The sequence below is a fragment of the Pteropus medius genome, unplaced genomic scaffold (assembly GCF_902729225.1).
Source record: "Pteropus medius unplaced genomic scaffold, Ma_sr-lr_union100, whole genome shotgun sequence".
NCBI lineage: Eukaryota > Metazoa > Chordata > Mammalia > Chiroptera > Pteropodidae > Pteropus > Pteropus medius.
Window position 1 is genome coordinate 10,762,614 of NW_024344378.1, and position 23,022 is coordinate 10,785,635.

General features: G+C 43.2%; 1 pseudogene; it reads right to left on the reverse strand.

Moving 5' to 3' along the window:
• Window positions 1-368: 368 nt before the first annotated feature.
• On the reverse strand, window positions 369-487 carry LOC120609863 (uncharacterized; annotated as a pseudogene).
• Between the last annotated feature and the right edge of the window lie 22,535 nt (window positions 488-23,022).

Below are 23,022 nucleotides of genomic sequence, written 5' to 3' on the forward strand. Positions count from 1 at the left end.
TGTAGAATCTAGGTGGTGGATACATAGGTGTTTATTGTAAAACCGCTTCAACTTTTTCGTATGTTGGAAATTTCCATAATGAAATAATGGCAAAGAATTTAAAAAATCAATGTAGTCATTAAAATTTATATAATGTACTCTACATGTGATACTTATACTGTACATATATAGCTATTATTTATAATTATGGTACATTTTTCTTAAAAATAATTAAACCTCTCTGAAAGAGCAGAATATTATAAAAATAAAAGTGGTACTCTTTATGACATTAATTTGCTTAACATTTTTCCCATCAGATAACATAAACACATTAGTTTTTAGAAAATCAATTAGGGAAGAAAGGCTCTTAGAGTGAATTTTTTTTTTTATACCTACAGCATCTTGTATTCCTAGGTGGTCTCCCATCCAAGTACTAACCAGGCCCGACCCTGCTTAGCTTCCGAGATCAGATGAGATCGAGCACGTTCAGGATGGCATGGCCATAGACTAGAGTGAATATTAACTGACCTCTGCTCAACCCCCTCCAACCCCAGTCCTACTTCCCAGAGCTTACTACACATCCTCACTTCTGTTTTTATGTTTTGGGTGGTTATTTCCCTATCTTTAACTAAAATGCTTATACCGCTATTTCTCATTTCATCAACTTTAGGCATTGTCTGTTGACTTCCTGCCCTGGGAGATGTGGATTTGGTTCCCATACGTGATCCTCACCTACCATCCACTCCGCCCCTGGCATCACTACCGCCCCCGCTCTTCTTCTTCTCTACCAAATACTCTTCCTCCACTGGTCATCTCTGAAACTTCAGAGGAGTACTTAGACTCCTGTTTGTTTGTTTTGTTTTGTTTGTTTTTTTGTTTTTGTTTTGGTGTTGTGTGTGTGTGTGTGTGTGTGTGTGTGTGTGTGTGTGTGCCATTAACCATCCTTATCATCTCTTGGTTCCCCGTAAGGTAGGATTTTGATATTCCCATCCTCTCCCATCTTCTCCATCTTCTCCTCCCGCTCGCCTTCCATCCCTCGGACTGTTCACTGTGCCTTTACTTTTATATCATTGCATCAGTTCGAATGTGTCAAAACAAAAACAAAAGCCCCACAAGAACTCCATGTTGAAAATCCTATTCAGACATGGTGAACAAGCAGATTGCTAAGGATGCAGTAAACATCGATTGGCGATTGGGTAGCAGTCCTGTTTGCCAACACCAAACTCAAAAAACAGGGCTTCGCCATTGCCTCCTTATCCCTGGGAGGCAGAGAGCAAGTTCGTCATGGTCCCAAGTGGGAACAAAGACAAATGGCATTTCACAAACTTCTTTCTATGTTATTTAAAACATCTACTCTGCATTCTTTCAGGGTTCTAAAAGATCTGTACAACAGCATTACATTTTTAAAAACAAGATTAAATTAGAGCAAGATAGAAACTACATGGACAATTAGAGGAAAATTAGTCAAGTTTAGGAGATGTCCTCAGTTTGTCTGACCTGCCCCCGAAACTGTTTCTTGGTGACCACAGTCATGAGCCCTGTAGCTCCCTGTTCCTCCCAAAGCTGCAGCCCCTACTTCATCCTGCCGTGCATCTGAATTATGCATGTGCTTGACGCCTTCACTAAATTATATATAGCTTGAATCCAGAGATTCAAGGGTTTCAAACATCTTTCTTTTCACCCCTCATCGTCGTTTTCTTACTGTCACTGTGCTAGAGCCAAAGTCTCCCAAAATACAGGCCAGTTCACTCTACAACCTTGCTCAAAGATGTCAAACACAGTCTATTGATCAGGTAGCCATTGTATCAGAAGCTGGTTGTTTATGTCATTCTCTGACATGCACTGGCTTCTCTCTGTGCCATTTCCCCCCGGACACTGTAAGCAGCCTCATGCCATGATTTCATATTATGCTTCAGGAATGTGACAGCCTCAGATCTGACGTGGTAAATGAAGTAGAGAACCCCTCCTATTTTCTTTAGTTGCCAGGGGAGAAAGCAAAAGTTCAGAGCAATTCTAGGCCTTACTCTAGTCATGCAATAGTTTGCTGACATTTCTGAAGCCTGAAATGACCTCTGTTAATTCCAAGTCTAGAATCCCGTCCTCTATCTGCCCTTCAGCGATATCCACCTCTGAATCCCCAGAATCTGTGACTGTATTACGGGTCAAGCCATAAGGGACTTTCACATGTGATCAAGGTTGAGGACTTTGAAGTGGGGAGATTTTTCTGGATTATCCAGGTGAGTCCAAGCTAATCACGTGAATCCTTAAAAACTGAGAATCTCTTTTTGTGTTTGTGGAGAGAATGAGAGGTGACTGTGGAAGGAAAGGGTCAGATTGATGCCATGTGGGAAGGACTCAGCCTGCCATCGCTGGCTTTGAAGATAGAGAATGGAGGCCATGAGCCAAGGAATGTAGGTGGCTTCTAGAAGCTGGAAAAGGCATGGACGTGGTTTCTGCCCTAGAGTCTGCAGAAAGGAACACAGTCCTGCCAACACCTTGAATTCACCATGACCTGTTTTGGATTTCTCGCCTACATAACTGTAAGATAAGTGAATGTTATTTTAGATGACTAAGTTTGTTGTAATTTTTTTTAAGCAGCATTAGACAACTAATATACTACCCAAGGTGAAATTGGTATGCCCTCAAAAGATATGAAAGTAACCAATTCTTCATAATGACTAGGTGCATGAAAATTGCTTATAAATCATGTATGGGGAAATCTCTGTTGCCTGGGACTCTTATAAAATGTGCTGTGGTGATAACTGTTTTTCCAAATAGCTGATGGTTTACTCATTTAAGACGCACAACATTTTTTATTTTAAACATTTTGCAAGATGAACATTTTTAACTTTTAGGAAGTTTAAATTTTAACATTTAAAGTTACACATTTAACATTTTAATTTTTAGAAAGATTAAGTTCTTTGTAAATCATATATATCCATATATATTCCTTTATATATACACATATATTCCTTTCTACTTAAAACAGAATACATTAAACTTTATTTAACGTTTTCGTGATGCGTGGGGGCATTTGTTATTTTGAACATTAATTATTATCCAGTACTATAGCATTGCCCTTGGGGATGACTAAGTATTGGAAAACTACCATATGTTGCAGATTTTCTGGAATGATCCCAATTTTAAAGATTCTGCCTTACTTTCCTTATCCCTGTCGGATTACCTTTCCTGATTTTCGGCTCAATTACCACGGTCACTATACCCTAACTGCCATCCAATAGGGAATCCTAAACCATGCGTTTGCCTTGAATAAATTTAAAAAATATATATATATTTTTATTTATATATATATATATAATATACATATATTTTATTTATATATATATATATATATATATATATATATATATATATATATATATATATATATATATTACAGTTTCCTGTTTGTTACCTTTCAACTCTGATAAAAAATTTTCTGCACAAATTTTTTGGTTGGTAGTATCATCCATATTGGGCTGCCGGCATGGTGAGAATAGGTGACCGAGGCCACAAGAAGTTATCTAGCAATGATGTCAAGCAGTGGATCTGTAGCAGGGCCACAGTGAAAACTCAGAATCCCTCAGAACTCCTCTGTTCCTTGATCAAGTGAATCTACCAACTTGCTTTTGAGTTAAGTAGAAAAGCCTACATTTCTCTTGAGCAGTCCTTTAAATAAGACTAGAATTACCAGCCGAACAAACCAGTGTGATTATGATCTCCCTCCTCAAAATAATGCTTCCTTTCTAAACCCAGTGTCGGAAAATCTAAACCAAGACAGGCCTCAAACTCCAGCCACAACTGTCTTCGAAAGGCATAGGAGATATTCCATTTCTTAGCAGTCTGGCTGCTGAAGTCACCACCTGCTCAAATGACTGGTATAGGAGGCTCCTTTCCAGGGGGTAATGTGGCTGGAACCCATTTTATATATGAGGCTCCCCAGCTTATTGACCCTGAGCCTCAGACCTATTTAATTAACTGAGACATGCCTATGGTTACTAATCGCTCCTAATACAAACAGGTGTCAACAAGCCTGTGGGTACCAAGCTAGTCTTCTTTTGAGGTTACTTAGCTTGGCCGAGAGAGGGAGGTGTGCCAAGTGTGTGTGTGTGTGTGTGTGTGTGTGTGTGTGTGTGTGTGTGTGTGTTTCCGTGTATGTGTGAATGTGTGGCTCTGTGTGAATGTAGATGTGTGAGACTATCTATGTGTGCATGTGTGCATTGCAAGCGCCCGTGTGCATGTGTGTGTTTCATGAATGCAACCAAAGGAAAACAGAGAGAGGGAGAGACGGAAGCACAAAAGAGGAGAGAGCCGACAGAAAAAGGCAGAGACACAGAGATTTGTAGGGACAGACGCAGAGAGAATGAGTGAGAGAATCAAGGAGGGGGAACAGGTGACAGCACAAAGGCAGCGACCAAGACGGCAGAAAAGAAGATGGAGCACATGACACAGGGAAAGGAGAGACTCGGGCCTGGGTCATTTCTGGGGTTCAGAAATGCCCTTCAGGGGAGGCAGGCAGACTTCGGTCAGAAGGGTGATGTCATTCCCTTGTCATTTTCCTGACTTTTTGTCACACCATTGCTGTCTTCATGTGCTGCTGGTTCTCAACACCCAGCCTCAGCCCTGGCTCCAGCCCCAAGGGGGATGGTGCTGCCCAGTCATACCTCAATCCTCACCGTGGAGCCTGCGGTTTAATTTTTTTCTAATAACTTAGCAACATCAAACAAAAGGAGTCATGTTCATCTTCTGCCTTAACAAGGCAAACAGTGGCTGCCCCAGCCTGGGTGCCTGCCACCCAAGATACACATGAGGGAGGCCAGCGGCCAGGGGACCTTGCAGAGACCTTCCTTGGGTGTGTGGGGCTGACACAGCAGGGGCCTTAGTCTGAGAACAATACAAGCCAAGTCGGCCACTTAGTGCTGAGCAGTGACCAGGAAGAAGGGTTGACCCGGGAAGGGATGTGGCCCTGCGGGAGCCTTCTCAAGCCGTGGGACAGGCTATCTATCTGCTTGGTGGCCCTGGAGGAACTTCAGCCCAGCTTCCCCACAGGTCGTTGTGCTAGTTGGAAAGGCAGCTTTCCTGGTTAGGCCTGGATATTTTTCATGTGCATGAGGAGTTACACTGGATCAGTGATTTCCAAATGAGTCTGGGGATTTCAGACGGTTCCAGGGCGCTCCCTCGGGGCCTGTGGATGGGGGTGGGGGAGCTAGCAGGGAGTTTGATCTCCCCTTTGCACTGACCTGAACTGCCCCACGTTTCACTTTACTTTTGTTTGAAGACTGCTAAGCAAAAGCAAGTATGAATTCCATCCCCCTCCCCTCCCTGTACTGGATGATGTCAGCAGCCCTGCCAGTCTCAATACTTTATGACTCACCTCCCTACTCCAGAGGGTGGAGCAGGGGCGTGGGTGGTGTTACTGGGACCCTGAAACAGAGTTGGCAGTGAACTTTGGCAGGGTAGAAGGCTCATTTATTCACATAATTAAGGGGTCTAGACTCTTCTTGGCTGGCCCCTCGTGCTGGAAACTCATCCACAGAGTCTGATTCCTTGGGACTAAGGCACATCTGTACACCAGCTGGAGGAGGTAAAAGGGTGCACCTCATTCCAAAGGGCACAGTCTGGTCAATTTGAAACTTCTGGGCCGAGCCAACCATTCGTTGACATAATACTCAGCCATAAAGAAACAGGGAAGTTATTTCCTTGAAATCGGTGCCACTTTGATGATTGTAAATCCTGCAGAAAACCAAGGGAAAACCCAGATGAGATGACTCGTTGGATTAGAAGGTCAGGTTCAAGCTCCATCAGATGACAGTAGCTGTGCCTTCCTGCCAACTGGCTCTGTTTTGTGTGGCCTCCCAGCTGGTCCAACCCAGCTCTGTCCCTTCACATCTCATTGTGACCCACCCACTTTTTCAACAAGCAGATGTTTTCCCTCAGGATATGCCATTTAGGCATCTGTCCTTTCTGGGCTCCTGAGCTGCCCATCTAAAGTCACAGTGGATTGGCCGTTGCATGTTCTGGAAGGATCAGAAAGCAGGCAACCAATGGAACAACCGACCATCCCCTGCTGGGTTCTTTTTGAGCTTTTCTTTTGGACTTGAGAGCTATAGGGGGACCTGCCAGTTCGCTGAAGGGGGTGGCAGAAGGCATTCGCCACCAGGCTGAAAAATGACCAACTGCTCAAAAACCAGGTGGATAACTCTGCGAAATCAGCGAAATGGCATCCTGTTCCGTTCGGAGGGTACAGCAAACACAGATGTACAAAGCAGAGTGGTAATTATATCTCAGAAGAAGACGCAAAATATTTAAATGCCCTCCTGGTGCTGATCCTTATTAGAGGAAATTTTTTGATGTTGGGTTTTACAGACAGTAAACTTGTGTACTGAGTTCTTTTTTTGCCCCCTCTCTCTTAAAAAGAGCTATGTCCATATTTTTACCATGTGGCAGGTAATAGCTGTGTTCCCCTTGTGTAAATTGTTAGTTACCTCCAACCTCAGCCTCCGTTCTCGAACTGGAACGTTCTCTGCTGCAGCCGTCTCTATGCTAGAGAAATCTCTTCCTAACTGGATCATAGTTTATTTCTGTTTCTAGGGGCGACCACTTCAGATTTCTAGCATGCGGGCGGTTTGCATACATGAGTCATGCAGATGTTGTGTTCCTCCGGAAAGAACCAACCGCATCCTTTTACCAGATCAGAGCTTTCATCACCAACCACTGTGCATGGGAGGCTAGCCCAGCACTGCAGGGGACCATGCGACTGCCGTCTAGAAACGTGGCCCTTGTGTTGCGGGTCACGGTTCACCTTTACCTGACACCCACCCTTTCTCTGCCTCCTTCTCTCACTCCCATAGGCATTTTACTGAAATGTACTCCCTCCGTAAATCGCATGCCTCAGATTCCTTCCTGGGCGCTGCTTCTGGAACCTGAGCTAAGATAGTAGGTCTCTACATCCAGGGCCGGGAAGGGCCTGGCATTCCAAGGGCTCACCTGGAGTCTTAGACAGTGCCCGCAAGCCAGTCTGATTTTTCTAATTCCTTTCAGAACGTTGTCTGGGCAGTGGGGGCTGATCACGACAGCTCTGCTCTAACAGAGAATTGGGGGACGGCAGATGACATTACCAGAAAGTGCTCTGCCAATTGACCTCTGCTTCGGTAGATGAATTCTTTCTAGGGTGCACCCACAAGGAAAAGAGTTTTAGATCTGAAGCCCACAGGCTCTAGGAGACGGACAGAGATGGACTCAGTTGCTTTGTGCTTACATCTACAAGGCTGTTGCATTGTCTCCCTTACCAGAATACAGCTGTGTCTTAGTCCCTTTGGGCTGCTCTAACAGAATACCATAGACTGGATGGATTATAAACAACACAAATTTATTTCCCACAGTCCTGGAAGCTGGGACGTCCATGATCAAGGCGTTGGCAGAGTTGGAACCTTGCAAAGGCCCACTTCCTAGTTCATAGATGGCTGTCTTCTTGGTGTGTCCTCACATGGCAGAAAGGACGAGAGAACTCTTTGGAGTTTCTTTTATAGGGGCAGTGATCCCATTTATGAGGGCTTCATCCTTTTCATTTAATTATCTCCCAAAGCCTCCACCACCAAATACCATCACAACAGAAATTAAGTTTCAACACGTGAATTTTAGAGGGACACAAACACTCTATAGCAGACTGTCATCTGAAATTCTACTTTTAGTAATTTAGTTCTTTATATTGAATTTGTTCCAGAACCCAATGTGACAGGTAGTCTAGGCAGCTTCGGATGGAGGTGGGGTGAGTTGAAAAAGTCAAGAGCCTTCTCTTCTCGCTTTCTAAACTCTTCCTGGCCAAGACTCTGCCCACTTACTTGTCCCTCCCTTCCAGTTTCCCCTTTCACTTTCTAGGATGTCAACTTTTGCCTTTTTTTCCAAAGCACATTTTATTCATTGCTCTCATTTACCATGGCTTTCTTTCATTACTCGATCAGCATAAGGGCCAGAGATTGGTTTATGGGTATTTACTGAATCTTGGCCAGGCCAGTAAATAAAAGCCATTGGGAAAAGAATAGTAAACAGACTTTCTAAGAGGCAGTGACTAACTTCCCATACAGTAATTTTTTTTTCTGTCCAGTCAGGGCTTTTATCCTTTATTTCGCAGATTTTGTATGTTTGGGTGCTTGTTCATATTCTCATGACACGGTGGAATGCAATTCAGTTCACCACATTCAGTAGAACTTATTAGAACCTATCATGTCCACAGTGCCATTTAGAGTCAGAAATGGCATCTGCCCTCAAGGTGCTTATGATCTGGGCAAAGGGACCCAGGTGGGAAATGGAGGATGTTCAGTAAGTCACGCTCCGCCTGGTGACTCAGTCTCAGCAGAAGCTCTCACTGAGCAGAAAGGGGTCTCTAGAATACATCAGTTTGTTAGAATGGGACTCTCACGCTTTAGTTTCGATGACCGGTGTTTCTCGAGGAGGGGGTCTCTATGAACATTTGGGGCAGTGTGTAGGGGTGTCCCACTCATTCAGGACATTTAGCAACTCTGCTCCCAGGCACTAAATGTTAGGAAAAATCCCCCAACCCGAAGTTTCAGGATATTTCTAAAGGTCCTCACGCATCTCCCTGTGCTTCCTGGGGTGGGGGGCAGGGATGTTGCCTTACTGGGAACCACCGAACTCTCGGGTAGACATGGCTCCCTCCCCGAAGGGTGTGACTCTAGGAACTTGCCCACAACTTTTAGACCCAAAGCCAGAACAAAAATGAAATAAAGAGGATCCGATAAGTGGAATGAGTCCTTAGGGACCAGCAGGGGAAACTGCAGGTGTAACCTGGAGGAGGTCAAGGTGTCCTGATGAAGAAGGGAACGGGATAAGGATGCATCCACTGGGGACAGGGATGTATCTGTGCTATCGAGGGAGCTGCAGGAGAGAGGGCCCAGCAAGGACTTGCAAGAGCATCAGCCGGAACCCTGCCAGGCCCAAGAGCAGGACCCAGCCCTTCTGCCTCTGCTTCTCTTCTCTCTTGTTCCTCTTTGGACCCCCCACCTGGCAAGTGAATGGAAAGAGAGTAATGATCAGAACAATCATGATCTCCTCTGTACCAGGCAAAGTAATTCCACGCTGGGGAAGAAGAGAGGACATTCTGTTTACCCAACCCTGTCTGTGTTTGGGCCTCTAAGAGACTGTGGGGTGTGGACGTCCTGAGCCGCTGCGGAGGTTTCCACCCAGCTGCAGGTGAAAGTTACCCTCACTAGATAAATATTCAAAGAGATGAAGAGAGGAAAAGTCGTGTTTTGATCATAATCTAAACATCATGTGACTTCATATAGGTTTCATATGGATTAGTTTCAGAATAATTATTTTAACGCCACTCCACTATGCTCGCCAAAGAAACACGACCAGTGTGCTTAGTAGGCAGCGGAGATTTTGGCAGTGGCATAGGTTTTAGAATGCACCCCCCCACCCCCATTCAGGCAATTAGGTCTTATCAATCTTCACTTGAATGAACAGTGCCAACTTCTGTAATTAACATATTGTCGTCAACTGGAATGTCTGCCCAGGCTGAAAAACGCAATGTGTAATTTATTGTGACTGGTTTTCACTGAACGAGATAGAAAAAGTAAATTAGCCATAAATTTAGAGAGATGGCACATGGTGAAGCTTGATGGAAAATGCAAGATTAGCAGTCAGAGAAAAGGCCAGCTCCTGAAAACACACAAGAGGAAAATTTTACTTCCTGTGAAGTGCCACCAAATCCTGTGAGTGCAAGACATGCTGGTGTGAGCTTCAGATGTGTAAGGATTGGTGGTTCCTGTTTGTCTAAGGGGAAGAAAATGATATGGCGAAGCCTCTGGGACCTGCAGGGCTGAAAAGGGCTGCACCAGTCATAAGCAGTCAACAAGGAGCTGATGAAAACCCATCAGAACTGGCTGTGGTCCATGCACATGACTTGCCCGGGGCATGGAGACAAGACCTGCAAGAATTGGCTGGTGCAACTACAGTGCCTTAGCTCAAGCAGCTATAACAAAATACCACGGACTGAGTGGATTAAGCAACACATTTATTTCTCTCAGTCCCGGAGTCTGGGAATTCTAAGTTCCAGGTGCTGGCATATTCAGTTCTTGGCGTGGGCCCTCTTCTTAGTTTGCAAATGGCCAATTTCTTATTGTGTCCTCACCTGGAAGAGAAAGGACACTCTAGTGTCCCTTCCTCTGCTTATAAGAGCACTGACCCTATCATGGGCCCCACCCTGATGACTTCATTAAATCTGATTTCCTCCCAAAAGCCCTACCTCCAAATACCATCATATTGAGTGGGGGGAGGTAGGGCTTCAATATATAAATGTGGAGAAGGGGGAACAGAAACATTCAGTCCATAACACGTGGTCACTTTCCTGGACACAGATAATGGGCTCTCTGTCAGATGTCCTCTGTATTTCACCTTTGCCAACACACGCGTGAGAATGTAGATGGTTGAGACTGAGCTGTTTCCTTTCTCACACTCCAGGCTTTCAGGAAACAAAATGGGAAGAAGAAAAAAGCCTGAGCAGTTGCATGATCAATGAGGGCCTTCAAATATTATTTGTTGGGATGAGTGTGTCCACATGTGTGTCTTCTTCCAAAGAGGATTTGAGATGGCTTGCAAAGATAAAAACATTAGAAGTCGGTGAGAGAGGCAAGGTACAAGGACAATGAGAATAGAGACAAAATATATGGGCCAAACCTTAAAATAGAAGGGAAATTAAATCTATTTTGCTTCAGGAGGGAAAAGTGCCATGTTTTCTGGGAAGCCAGTGGCATTCTGTTCCGTCTCTTTTAAATTAAGAGTAAGCAGTGTGAGTCTCAATCTAGGGGCCTGCATTTTGATGAGTTTGTTCTGTTTGGGTTTTGTTTGGTTCCATGACCCTAAATCTCCATTTCAATGAGAAAATTGAGCTCCATCACAGTCGGTTGACAGTTTTCTTGTAACTGCCTTCCTCTAGGGATCTTCTGGTGGGGAACTTGGCAGCTCATGAGGGTAGCAGAGGAAGTCAAAGGTTAAGAAAGAATCGAACGGCCTGTACAATACAGGAGCTCGAGAAAGAAAATTCTGGAAGAAACATCCCTTTTACCTCTAGCGTTTAGATGGCTCAGGATTTAATTATTCTCTACAAGGGAATAAGACTAGGTAGTCCACCTCTGCTAGAGCTAAAAGCTCCATAAATAAAACAGGATACTCTGGATAATTGACTTGACTTTTTGCTTTGGCTGTGTAGGCACAGTGAAGCAGACTGGTGTTTATTCAATTCCGTGACAGTTTTATTTGATGGAACAAAGGCTATCTTTTCTTTCAACCCCGAGACTGGTTTGCCAAGATTATTTTTATTTAAAGGCTCCGTATTTATAAGCAGCACCTCTGTAGTCTCACCTAGAATCGTCATTTTTAGCCTGAAGAATTTAAAAACAAAACAAATAAGAAACAAGGAAGTTCGCAAATATTACATCAATACTGTCTAATGATAGTTCATTATCTACAAGATCGAGTTCACTTTCTTAGCCAGGGATAAAAGGATTTGCTGCATTCTGACTCTTCTAACTTGGTATGTTACTTCTCCAAAAACTTCCCTAAGGAGCCCCTCGAACCCATTTAAAATTCTTTGACTGATGTCTCAGATCCAGGTACTAGGCACTTATGCCCTCAGGCAGTCAGGTATAGTTGGGAGTGGTGGGGTGGCGGCAGAAAGTGCCAGAGAATTAACACCCCGCCCTGCTCCTCCACTAGGATCAACTGGGATGACTTGAGAGATTTTAGGTCTGTGGATAGGTATCGTTATGGGCTGAATTTCATCTCTTCCGAATTCCCATATTGAAACCCTAACTCCCAGTACCTCAGAATGTGATAGTATTCGAAGATAGGGTCTTTAAAGAGGTGATTAAGTTAAAATGAGGCCCTTATCCAATATGAACGGTGTCCTTACAAGGAGAGAAGATTGTGGACACATAGAGAGACACCAGGGATGCTCACACACAGAAGAAGACCATGTGAGGACACAGCAAGAAGGATGCTCATGCAAGCCAAAGAGAGAGGCCTCAGGAGAAAGCAAACCTGCTGGCACCTTGACCTTGGACTTCTAGGCTCCAGAAGTGTGAGGAAATAAATACCTGTTCTTTAAGTCACACAATCTGTGGTACTTTGTGATGGCAGCCCTAACAAACTGATACAGGTGTCCTCCACAAAGACTTTCTTTTCAGTTGGAGTTCATTGTAATTATTCTTCCTCTCAACTCCGCAATTATTTTCTGTACCATTCATTTGAAATTTAAACCTGAATTTAAAAAATTAAGCCTTCGTGATTTATTTTTTCTCTCCAATTCTTCATTCAATAATTAACCAAGTCTTTTTTTTGAGTACTGCTATGTCCTATTCTAAAGCAAGGAGATTGCCAGATTCTCTAGTTCAGCTATGAATCCACCATAGAACCAAATAAAGCCTAGAACACTATAGGGATTAGAAAAGTGTAATGAGTTTCTTTTTAGAAGTCATCATTTTTCTGATTATTAAAGTAATTGGAATTATGAAAGAACTTGGAAAATACATAGAAAAGTAAGACTATGAAAATAAAAATCACTCATAAATGCCTCTACTTGGGGAAAATTAGTGTTAGAATTTTGAAGAATTTTCTTCCAGTTTAAAAGATAGGTATCAGGAACACTTTCTCATGCTGTGAAATAGCTGTTTAAAGAATTTTTAGTGCTGTAACAATATTCTATTATATGGATTTACTCTATCTTACCTGTTACTGGACATCTGACTCTTTCCTATTATTATTATTATTATTATTATTATTATTATTATTACTATTATATGTTAGGTAGCCTGGCTTATTAACTCTCCATATAAATCTTTGTTCAGATTTCTGATAGTTTCTTTATGATGGATTCCTGAAGGGGAACTAGAGGCTCATGGGAGATGAAATTTGCAGTTCTTGATAGACATGACCAAACTGCTACCCCGTGGTGACTGCACAAAAAGTTTTGGTTTTTATTATGAAATAATCAGGTATGTGCTACAAGACCTTCCACTGCTTAGCTTTGATAACCCCAAACTTAAAAGAAGAAAACTCTTCATAAGATAGTCAGAAAACTCCTACATATTATTGGAAAGTTGACTACAAGAAAGTTCCATTTTCTTATTATTGCATCTTAATTATGACATAGTATTAAGCTCGTCATAATCAAGATGCAATACTGAAAAATCCAGTTTTTTTTTTAAGTCTAGAATTTTAAATTCAGCACAAAAGGCAGAAGAAATTTTAGAAGCCACCTGCCAACATTATAGATGACAAAATTGCAGCCAGGGACGTGGACTTCTTAAAGTCATGCAGTTTCTAGGCAAAGCGCTGGAATTGGCACTCACGTCTCCCGAGTACCGGTCACAGAAACCTCTCTCAGGAGATTCAAGTCAGGGCAGCATAAAGCAATAAGAATATGACTTATTCTTAGACATGTCCTACCAGAGCTCTCCCTGACTCAGCTGCTTTCCAAATACCTTCTGTTAATTGGTTAATTAGGAGAACGATGGTTTTACAAAGACTCATTTCCGAAATGAGTATTCCTAAGAGGTAGAGTCAGAAACGAAGGTGCCCACCGCAGAAACTACCATGGCTTGCCTGCAGAGAAAAATGAAAACTTAATTCCTTTTGGGGCTTTTGACAGACAGATGAAAGCCCTGTACTCACACCTCCCTTCTCAAGACTCCTCGAATGAATAACCAGTGAGAAGTAAAGGACTGCTCTCGCTTGTCTTGCAACCTGGGAAAAATGGATTGACTATCCAAGGAAGGTGAGCAAGGCAAAATGCTGGTCATCCTTGTTTAAATTTAGAGACTTAGAAATAATTCTAAGAAAACTAAGTTCTGTATCAGCACAATCCAATAGACTGTAATATGAGCCACATAAGTAATTTTAAATTTTTTAGTTGTCATTAAAGTAAAAATTAATTTTAGTAATATATTTTATCTAACCCAAATATATCCCAAACATTATCGTTTCACCATGTAATCAATAGAAAAAATATTATTGAGCTATTTTACATTTTTGGTCATATTAAGTCTTTGAAATTCAGTGTGTATTTATACTTATAGCCCATTTTGGTTTGGAATGGCCACATGTCGAGTGCTTAGCAGCCATATGAGACAAGTGGCTTCCATACCGGACAGCAGAGCCTCGTGCAACAGAATTCAGTCTCTCGTGGTTCAGTGCCTGTGGGTTTCGTTACCAAAGTGGAAGAGGTGTTTTAGAGTAGAAAAGATGGCATGATTGTTTTTATCTTTTAAATGTGTAGCAGGCAATGTGCTCAAACTGTTACGAAGAAGTAGGGATGGGAATGTATGGTATCCGACAGGTACTAGACTTATTGACTGATCATTTTGCAAGTTACATTAATGTCTAGTCCCCACGTTACACACCTGAAATCAATATAACATTGTATGCCGACTGCATTTGAAAAAATAAAAAATTTAAAAAAAAGAAGTGAGCGTGGAAGAAAGACAGAGAAGTAAATCGTTCTCAGGTGGGCAATTTTGCACAATTGGCTAACAGCTTGAATTCATGTCCTTGAGTCCCAAAAGTTCATCTACCGCTGACCTTGTAGCAGCCACTCTGAGGCCACCCAGCCCCACTGCCTTTAATCACACCCAGAGAAGCTCCGAGGGCCTTGCCAGGGAGAGGAGTAGCCAGAACAGGATGCCACAATTGGCAGAAGGTTTTTCTTATCAAAGACTCACAGAGAAAAGTCTCCCTGTTCAGGGAGGGTGTCTTTTGTTTGCTTTTTCTTTTCTCTTTTAGCTGAAGGGAGTTCCTGGGAAAGATGAAGGCCATTGGAAGCGGAAATTCTTGGCAATAAGAAAAAAAACTACCCCACACAGACACCCGCCCCGCCCAAGCAACCATCTCGGTTTCAAAGGGTTCAGCGAGTGGCCGGGCCTTGTGTTGCAGCCGCACAGGGCCCATCCCTGGAGAGCTGGCCGGGACTGCGTTTCCTCTCCATGGGCCAGGGCTGCATTGAGGGCAGCTGCACCCAGAGCAGCCCTTGCTGGTTCGATCAGGGGTAACAAGGAAGGCCAGGGAGACTTCGATGCTCTTGGACTGTGCAAATAAGGAAGCCTGGAAGCCGGGACTGAGGAAGCTGCGAGAGGCTTGGAGACCCTCTCGCCCAAGTGGAGGATCCCAAGTCACACAGCTACATAGCAGCCAAGCTGGGGATTGAGTATGCCTCGGACTGGCAGCCCAGCCACTTTTTCTTCTAATTCATGAAGCACCTGCACGGAGAAGTAGAGCCTTTTCTGTGATTTGCCGCTGAAGCGTCACTGTGGACTTGTGGGTGTTGAGAGTGGAGGCTAAAAGGGGGAGGGCTGTTCAGTGGGAATCTCACCCCAGGTCATCACCCAGGCCAGTAAGTGGTGCTGCTCATAGCCACCAAGGCAACACATAATGCCAAACTTGCCACTTCATCAGTCATTATTTGCTGTGCCCCTACTGTGTGCCAGGCACTATTCCAGACTCTGGGGATATGGCAGTGAACAAAGTGGGCAGGACCCTGCCCTTGCTTTCCCTCTACTAAGAGGAAAAAATAATAAACAAAATAAGTAATTCACGTAGTAGGTTAGAAGGTGACAAGCCAGGAAGGGGCATAGGGATTTAGAGAAGAGGGAAGGATTGCCACTAAGGTAGGGTGGTCAGGGACAGCCTCACCGCAAAGGTGATATGTGAACACAGTCTCTCTAAATGCCATTTGTTTACGCAAACTCCTTACCATTCTGGACCCTTATAAAAAAACAACAGTAATAATAATAATAATAATAATGATGATGATGATGATGATGATGATGATGGATAACTGTTTATAGAGCGCTTACTCTGCGCCCTTCAAAGTTCTTTATATGCATGAAACTCAATCCCCGTAACCCCACGAGACAGGTGCTTTTATTAAGCCCATTTTACAGAGAAGAAAACAAAGGCAAGTGAAGTGAGTTTGCCTTATGGCACAGTTACTAGCTCAGGTGGGCTGAATGACTCCCGAGCCTGCTAGTTTCTTCGCCCGCCCTAAAAGGGGTGGTCTTGAACCGAGATCTCAGACTTAGGTCCTTCCCAGCTTTAACGAGGAAAAGCGAGAGGAAGCCTTTCCAAGGCGAGCATTGCTGGTAGCTCAGGATTTATCTGGGCAGGTCGCTCTTGGTGCTTCCATTTTTCTGTCTCCAAAATTAAGTGACCAAATGCTGTTTGAACAGCTATTGTTTCTGAAGCCATCATGCTGGACTTCACAGAGGATTCAAAGATGTGGCATCTGCCCTAAGAAGAAACAGATCTTTGCTTTGAGCAGAAAGAAGCCAGCCCATTAAAAAGGTAGGCAGGATGAGATACCACCACAAGGCTGCACAGCCAGTGTCCAAAGGCGGTCAGATCCTGTGGCGCGGTGGGGGCATCTGGCAAAGCTGGCTGAGAGGCTTAAAGGGGGCCTTGACTGCCAGGAGTTGAACAGAGCGTGTCACACAGTCCGGAACAGCACAGGTGTGGGTAGGACCATACAAGACAGTTAGGAGAATGGTGAATTAGTTTATCCAAAAAATCCTATTCTGAAGTCTGTCTTCTAGCGGCGTCGAGGTCAATAGGAAGGAAAGTGCTTCCAAATCCTGATTATCTGTTCTGATTTAGGTGGCTAAGAAGCTGTGGATGCTCATCACCTTGGCAAGGTGGGAAAGCCCCGTGGACAGCGAGAAGAATCCATTTATGTGGCGAAGAGGGAAGAGCTGGAGGATGGAGCACAGCCGGGTGAGTTCTGCACACTTTATGATCTACACTGAGTGTTTAACTTTGGCTGTTGCTTCTCTTACCTTAGCTTCTCCATTCTGTAAATGGAGGATCTAACCCCTCGGGCATTCCTGAGTTGTTTAGGGACCAGGTGAGCTAGCCTAAGTGTAGCAGACGCTGTCGCTGCTGCACCCAGACCTCCTTGGAGCCCTCTTACTGGTACTGTGTGCTCATCCCCCAGTTTCTGAGTACTTTGCTTCCAAAAGCTCCCACTCGAGACCTCCTTTGGGCTGCTGGGACAGCTTCTCCCTCCTGTCGGTTTCTCATGGGGGCATTTCCATTGTAAATCACTTGCACGTGAAGCTGCTTCTAGGGAACCTGGCTGGGGAAAAAAAAAAACGCATTTTGAAAATTTGCAAGTGAAACATACTTGTAAGGAATTCCCGTTTGGGGTAACTGCAGAACTGACTGTACAAATCCTACATTATTGGGGTCAGGACAGAACAAGAGGTCAAAAGGAGAGCTGAAGCTAGTTGTTCCATAACTTAGCACAGTCAGCCTCCGTGACTAGCACACTTTTGGCTTTGTGTGGGCCGCCCCATCATCAAATCAACTGGGAGCCGCGTCCTCTTGGGCCTCTGGGGGCCTCTACCACTGCTGGGGCTGCTCTGTTTTCCACCCGGGGTCGTCGGTTTATTCCCACTACACTCCCCGTGTGACCTTTCTCAGGGCTCCAGGAGAAAGCAAAAGTCCTGAGCTTAGGACATGGGCCCAGGCGAGATTCAGTTTTGGGAGCTGTGTAAGGAAGGCTCATGCTTTTGGAAATTGTCAAGGGGGCAAATTATGAACCCAGATTTTTGATCAACAAAATTTAAATAGAAACGAAGGTCATTCATCGTATAGCCGGATTTAGTACTTTTAACAAGAAACACACATGCTTCAAAAATAGGTCCTCGAAATTCAGTCTTGTTTTTTTGATATTTCTCCTATGGCTGATGAGTTTCCATGTTTCAGTGACTCCTTGGGAGCCTGGGGACAGGATGGACCTGTCACCATGATCATATCTTCAGCGTATTTTCATCTTCCTCATTTAGTGGGTACATTTCAACTTCCTTTCAAAACTAGATCACTTTAAAGGCATTCGTAAAGAATCAAACTTGCCTTATGAGATCTAGCTGCCTTGTTTTCTGCGCCCAAATTCTTCACACCCTGTCCTGTACACCTCTCATGCCAACAAGCAGAGAAATAATGCATGGCTTGCATATTTGTGTATGCACAGCACTTCTTTAAATTGTGTCCAGCCTGGCCCCCTTGACCAGTAAGGCAGGGTAGTCTAACTCTGGACCTGGGTCTGCCCAAAGGTTGAAAGAGAAATGGAGGCAGAACGGGGGTGACCTAGCTGAAACCGGGAGGGAAGCCAGAGAGCTGCTTAGTCTAATAGACCCCAATCCTGCTGGGGCATCAGCTTGGGGATCTGAATGTACACAAACGTAGAGAATCAGAACCACCAGGCACTTCACCCCAGCCCAGCCAGGCGAGCCTTCAGCACTAGAGATGTCTAGTTGTTCTGGGTCCCAAGAGGTGTGCAGGACACAGGTAATCTAGAACCCAGCACTAGGGACGTCTGTCATAGACAGGGTCGTGGGGGAAGAGTGAGTGTGCAGAGGAGAACCAGCAGGGGACCCAGTAGACGGTACCGTCACAGGTTACCCCTTAGGCGTGGAAGAGCAGAGCTTGGATGCCAACCTAGGAAATGGGAAGTTGGCATGAGTTGAAGCTGACAGCTCGGATCCCTCCTGGCTTCCAAAGGTCAGGCCAGGACTGAGCCTCTCTGAGGTATCCTGTCCAAGACCGAGCAGACCCAAACTCAACCCAGGACCTCTGACTTTGGTTCAGTGGCTCCATGAAGAAAAGTCCCCAGGACCAAATACCGGAAAATCCCAGTTCTAATCTGCTCCCCCTGTCAGCCTGCCTTGGGGGACCAGAAGGCATTTGCCACGTGGGTCCTTTACGAGGGTGCAGAAACAGAAGAAGTGGGCTGGATGTTTGTGGAACATTTATTCAGCATGAATCTGGTGTAGGAGTACAAAACACTCAACTGGGGTGAGCTAAATACACAGATCACTTATAGATAAGTAAAAAAATCATCTTTTTCCAATTGAACACATCAAACCACGTGAATACAAATTTCAAAATCTCTAGGTTCTGCCGGAATTTTGTCGTAACAAATATTGACCGATGTTTGTGGGCTGCTGGCAGGGTCTTGTCCATGTTTTGGTTATCTGGAAACTCTGCTGGGCAGTAGTGGCAAGATACAATCATAGGGAGTCAGGAGGCCCAGCTGGGTTCTGGCCCAGACTCTGTTACCAACAGCAGGTGTCCTTTGATGACCCTCTTCAACTTGCTACATGCCCCTCCTACCCCCACACCCCTGCCACCTCATTTCCTCCTTGGCAGTTTGAGGGTGTTGACCTAGGAGATCTCCAAGATCCTTTCTAGCTCCAAAAACTCATGACAAATGGAGTCACTGTGGCTCAAACCATCTGATGTTAATCTGGACTTAAAATTGTTCTGATAAATGTTTTCAGATTTGGGAGGTGGCCAGCGGTGCACTTGCTACATCCAAATTGACATGTTCCAAACCCCATGTCTGCATGAAGCTCATGGCCTCGGGGAACCATTTGGAGTCTCCAGGCTGGGCAGATGGTGCAGAATTTGGTGCCACTGACAATAAAGGTTGGTCCATATCTGGCTGGACCCTGCAGTAAACACATCGAGTGTTTTCTTTCCCTTTTTAGCTGGATGGGGCTCAGTGCAAACACAGACTGGAACCGTCGAATGAGGACAGAAGTATTTTAATAGATAGTCTGTCAAGAACATTAAAACTCCTTTAAAGGATGCTCCAGACCTCAAATCACACTGGCATAGGCCTGAGTCCAAACTGCCACAGTGGACTCTGAGACCCTGCTTGGAGGTAGTAGGAAGGAGGAGGGCAGGGCCCACGTGGGAATGTGTTATAAAAAAAATTGATCTCAAGCAGCATATGACCCCCATCTCAAACAGCTGTTGCTCACCTTTTTTTTGAAAAAAAGGTGGTAAAGTGAAAAAATATTTTTCTTATAGGGGAATAGCTGACAGCCGTGACAACGGTGGTCATCTTTTTGCATGAGCTTTTGACAAACCATCCAGTGTGATTATAGAGGGAACTTTGCTTTAAGAAAACACTACTCACAAAAGTTTTAATTCACAAAATAAAGAGTAAAAGATAGAGGGGATTCTTCTCTCCTGTAAAGGATGTACTGTAAGTTCATCTAAGTAGGGTGGGGTTTGCCAATAGGCCACTCACAAGCAAAAGAAGCCCATCTGCCTGGATGTGGTGAGTGACAGTTGTTTCGGTTCTGGATCCATGGAGGGAGGTTTGGCAGTGGCAGATGCTGGGTCGAGCACCAGGACATCCTTAGGCGGTGATAACAGGTGACTAGCTCCCTCCAACCCTCTCTGTGCGAGGCCATTAGTTTTTGCTGTGTCTGCTGGAGAAGACATTTTTCAGTTGTATAAAGGTTATACAATGTACAGAATGTCCTAGAGCTAAAAGTGGGCTCACCGAAACACTTGGACACCTCTTATCCACATGATGGTGGTGAAGAGTGGCCTAGATATTTCAAAACCATAGATAGTCCAAAAATAATTTATATCAGGCACACATATGATTGTCTTGTATTGTGCCTAGAGTCCTATTATAGAATCACATATTTTTAGGATGAGATTAGTTCTCTCTCTTTTAAAAAAATTTGTAAAAAAAAAAAAAACCAAAAGACAAATTTACCCTCTTAACAGTTTATAAGAGTACATCATAATATTAACTTAAATGCACATTGTTGTATTTGTCCTACAACAGATCTCTAGGACTTTTTCTTGTTGCAAAACTGAAACTCTGTATCCATTAAACAACAACTTAGTTTTCCCCATCTCCCTCGAGCCCCTGGCAACCACCATTATACTTCCTGTTTCTATAAGTTTGATTAGATACCTCATATAAATGGAAGCATGCAATATTTTTTGTTTTGTGACTGACTTATTTCACTTAACATCCTCAAGGTTCATCCATGTTGTAGCATCTGACAGAATTTTCTTCTTTAAGGCCAAATAATATTCCATTACATGTATATGCCACATTTTGTTTGTTTACTCATCTGTTGATGGACATTTAGGTTTCTTCCACCTCCGGGCTATTGTAAATAATGCTATAATGAACATAGGGGTGCAGATATCTCTTCAAGATTGTGTTTCAGTTCTTTTGGATAAATATCTAGAAGTAGAATTACTATGGTAGTTGTATATTTTTGAGGAACCTCTACATTATTTTCCATGGTGGCTACACCAATGTACATTCCCATTAATAGTGCACAAGGGTTCTCTTTTCTCCACATCCTTGCCAACACTTGTTGTTTCTTGGTTTGTTTGTTTGTTTGTTTGTTTTTGATAATAACCATTCTAACAGGTGTGAAGTGTTGTCTCATTGTGGCTTCGATTTGCATTTCCATGACGAATAGTGATGTTAAGCACCTTTTATGGGCCCGTTGCCTGTCTGTATGTCTTTTTTGGAAAAATGTCTATTCAAATCCTCTGCCCATTTTTTAATCAGATTTTTTTTTTTTTTTTTTTGCTATGGAGTTGTATGACTTCTTTATATGTTTTGGATATTAACCCCTTATCAGATATATGATTTGCAATTATTTTCTCCCATTCTGTAGGTTGGCTTTTCATTTTGTAGATGGTTTCCTTTCTTATGCAGAAGTTTATTAATTTGATGTAATCCCACTTGTTTATTTTTGCTTTCGCTGCCTTTGCTTCGTTCCCATTGTATATTCTTGGCTTCTTTGTCATAAGTTGACCAAATAGGTGTGGATTTACTTCTGAGCTCTCTATTCTGTTTCATTGCTCTATGCATCTGTTTTTTTTACCAGTATCACACTGTTTTGATTACTATAGTTTTGTACTATAGTTTGAAATCAGGACATGTGATGCCTCCAGCTTTGTTTTTCTTTCTCAAGATTGCTTTGGCTGTTTGGATTCTTTTGTAGTTTCATACAATTTTTAGAATTATTTGTTCTCTTTCTGTAAAAAAAAAAAAAAAAAAAAGCCATTGGAATTTTGATAGGGATTGCATTGAATCCATAGATTACTTTGTGTAGTATGGGCATTTTAACAATATTTATTCCTATCCATAAGCATGAAATATCTTGCCATTTTTGGGGTTTTCTTAAGTTTCTTTAATCAATGTCTTATAATTTTTAGTGTGCAATGTCTTATAATTTTTAGTGTGCAATGTCTTATAATTTTTAGTCTTTTACTTCCTTGGTTAAATTTATTCCAAAATTATTAAATTTATATATTTTATCCTTTTGATGCAATTGTAAATGGATTGTTTTCTTACTTTATCTTTCTGATGGGTCTTTATCAGTGTATAGAAACACAATTGACTTTTATATATTGATTTCGTACCCTGCAACTTCATTGAATTTGTCTATTAGTTATAATAGTTTTTTGGTGGGGTCTTTAGGTTTTCTATATATAATATTATGTCATTTACAAATAGAGACAGTTTTACTTTTCCCTTTATGATTTGGATGTCTTTTATTTCTTTTTCTTGCCCAGTTGCTCTGGCTTGGACTTCTAATACTATGCTGAATAAAAGTGGTTAGAGTAGGCATCCTTGTCTTATTCCTGATCTGAGAAGAAAAGCTTTCAGCTTCTCATTATTGAATATGATGTTAGCTGTGGGCTCATCATATATGGCCTTTATTATGTTGAGGTATGTTTCTTCTATACCCACTTTATTGAGAGTTGTTATCATAATCTTTTTATGTGCAAAGATGAATCCTGAGTTGGGAGGGATTCAGAGCAAGTTTATTAGCATCATAAAGTTAGATGAGCATGATTTTCCCTTGGTGGGTAAGGAAACTGGAGCTTGGGAACCCTCAACCATGGAGATAAGGGTCCTGATGGAGAGAGGCTCACCAAGAAAAAAGGGGAGGGAGGGAGCCTTGATGGTGGGAATGGGTATATCAGGGAACTGATGCCCAACGTTGAATTATTACTGATTCCTGTGCTGTTCGCCAGTCCATTAGCTTCAGACCGTTGGAAAAGATACACTGCTATGTCCATGGTGCTGTGGGGAAAGAAAGGAAGAGTGATGGGGCTGACGTGGGGCAGAGACAGGAGAGCAGCTGCAGGGAAAGACCAGCAGCCAGAATGAGAGTAGGAAAAATGATGAGAACC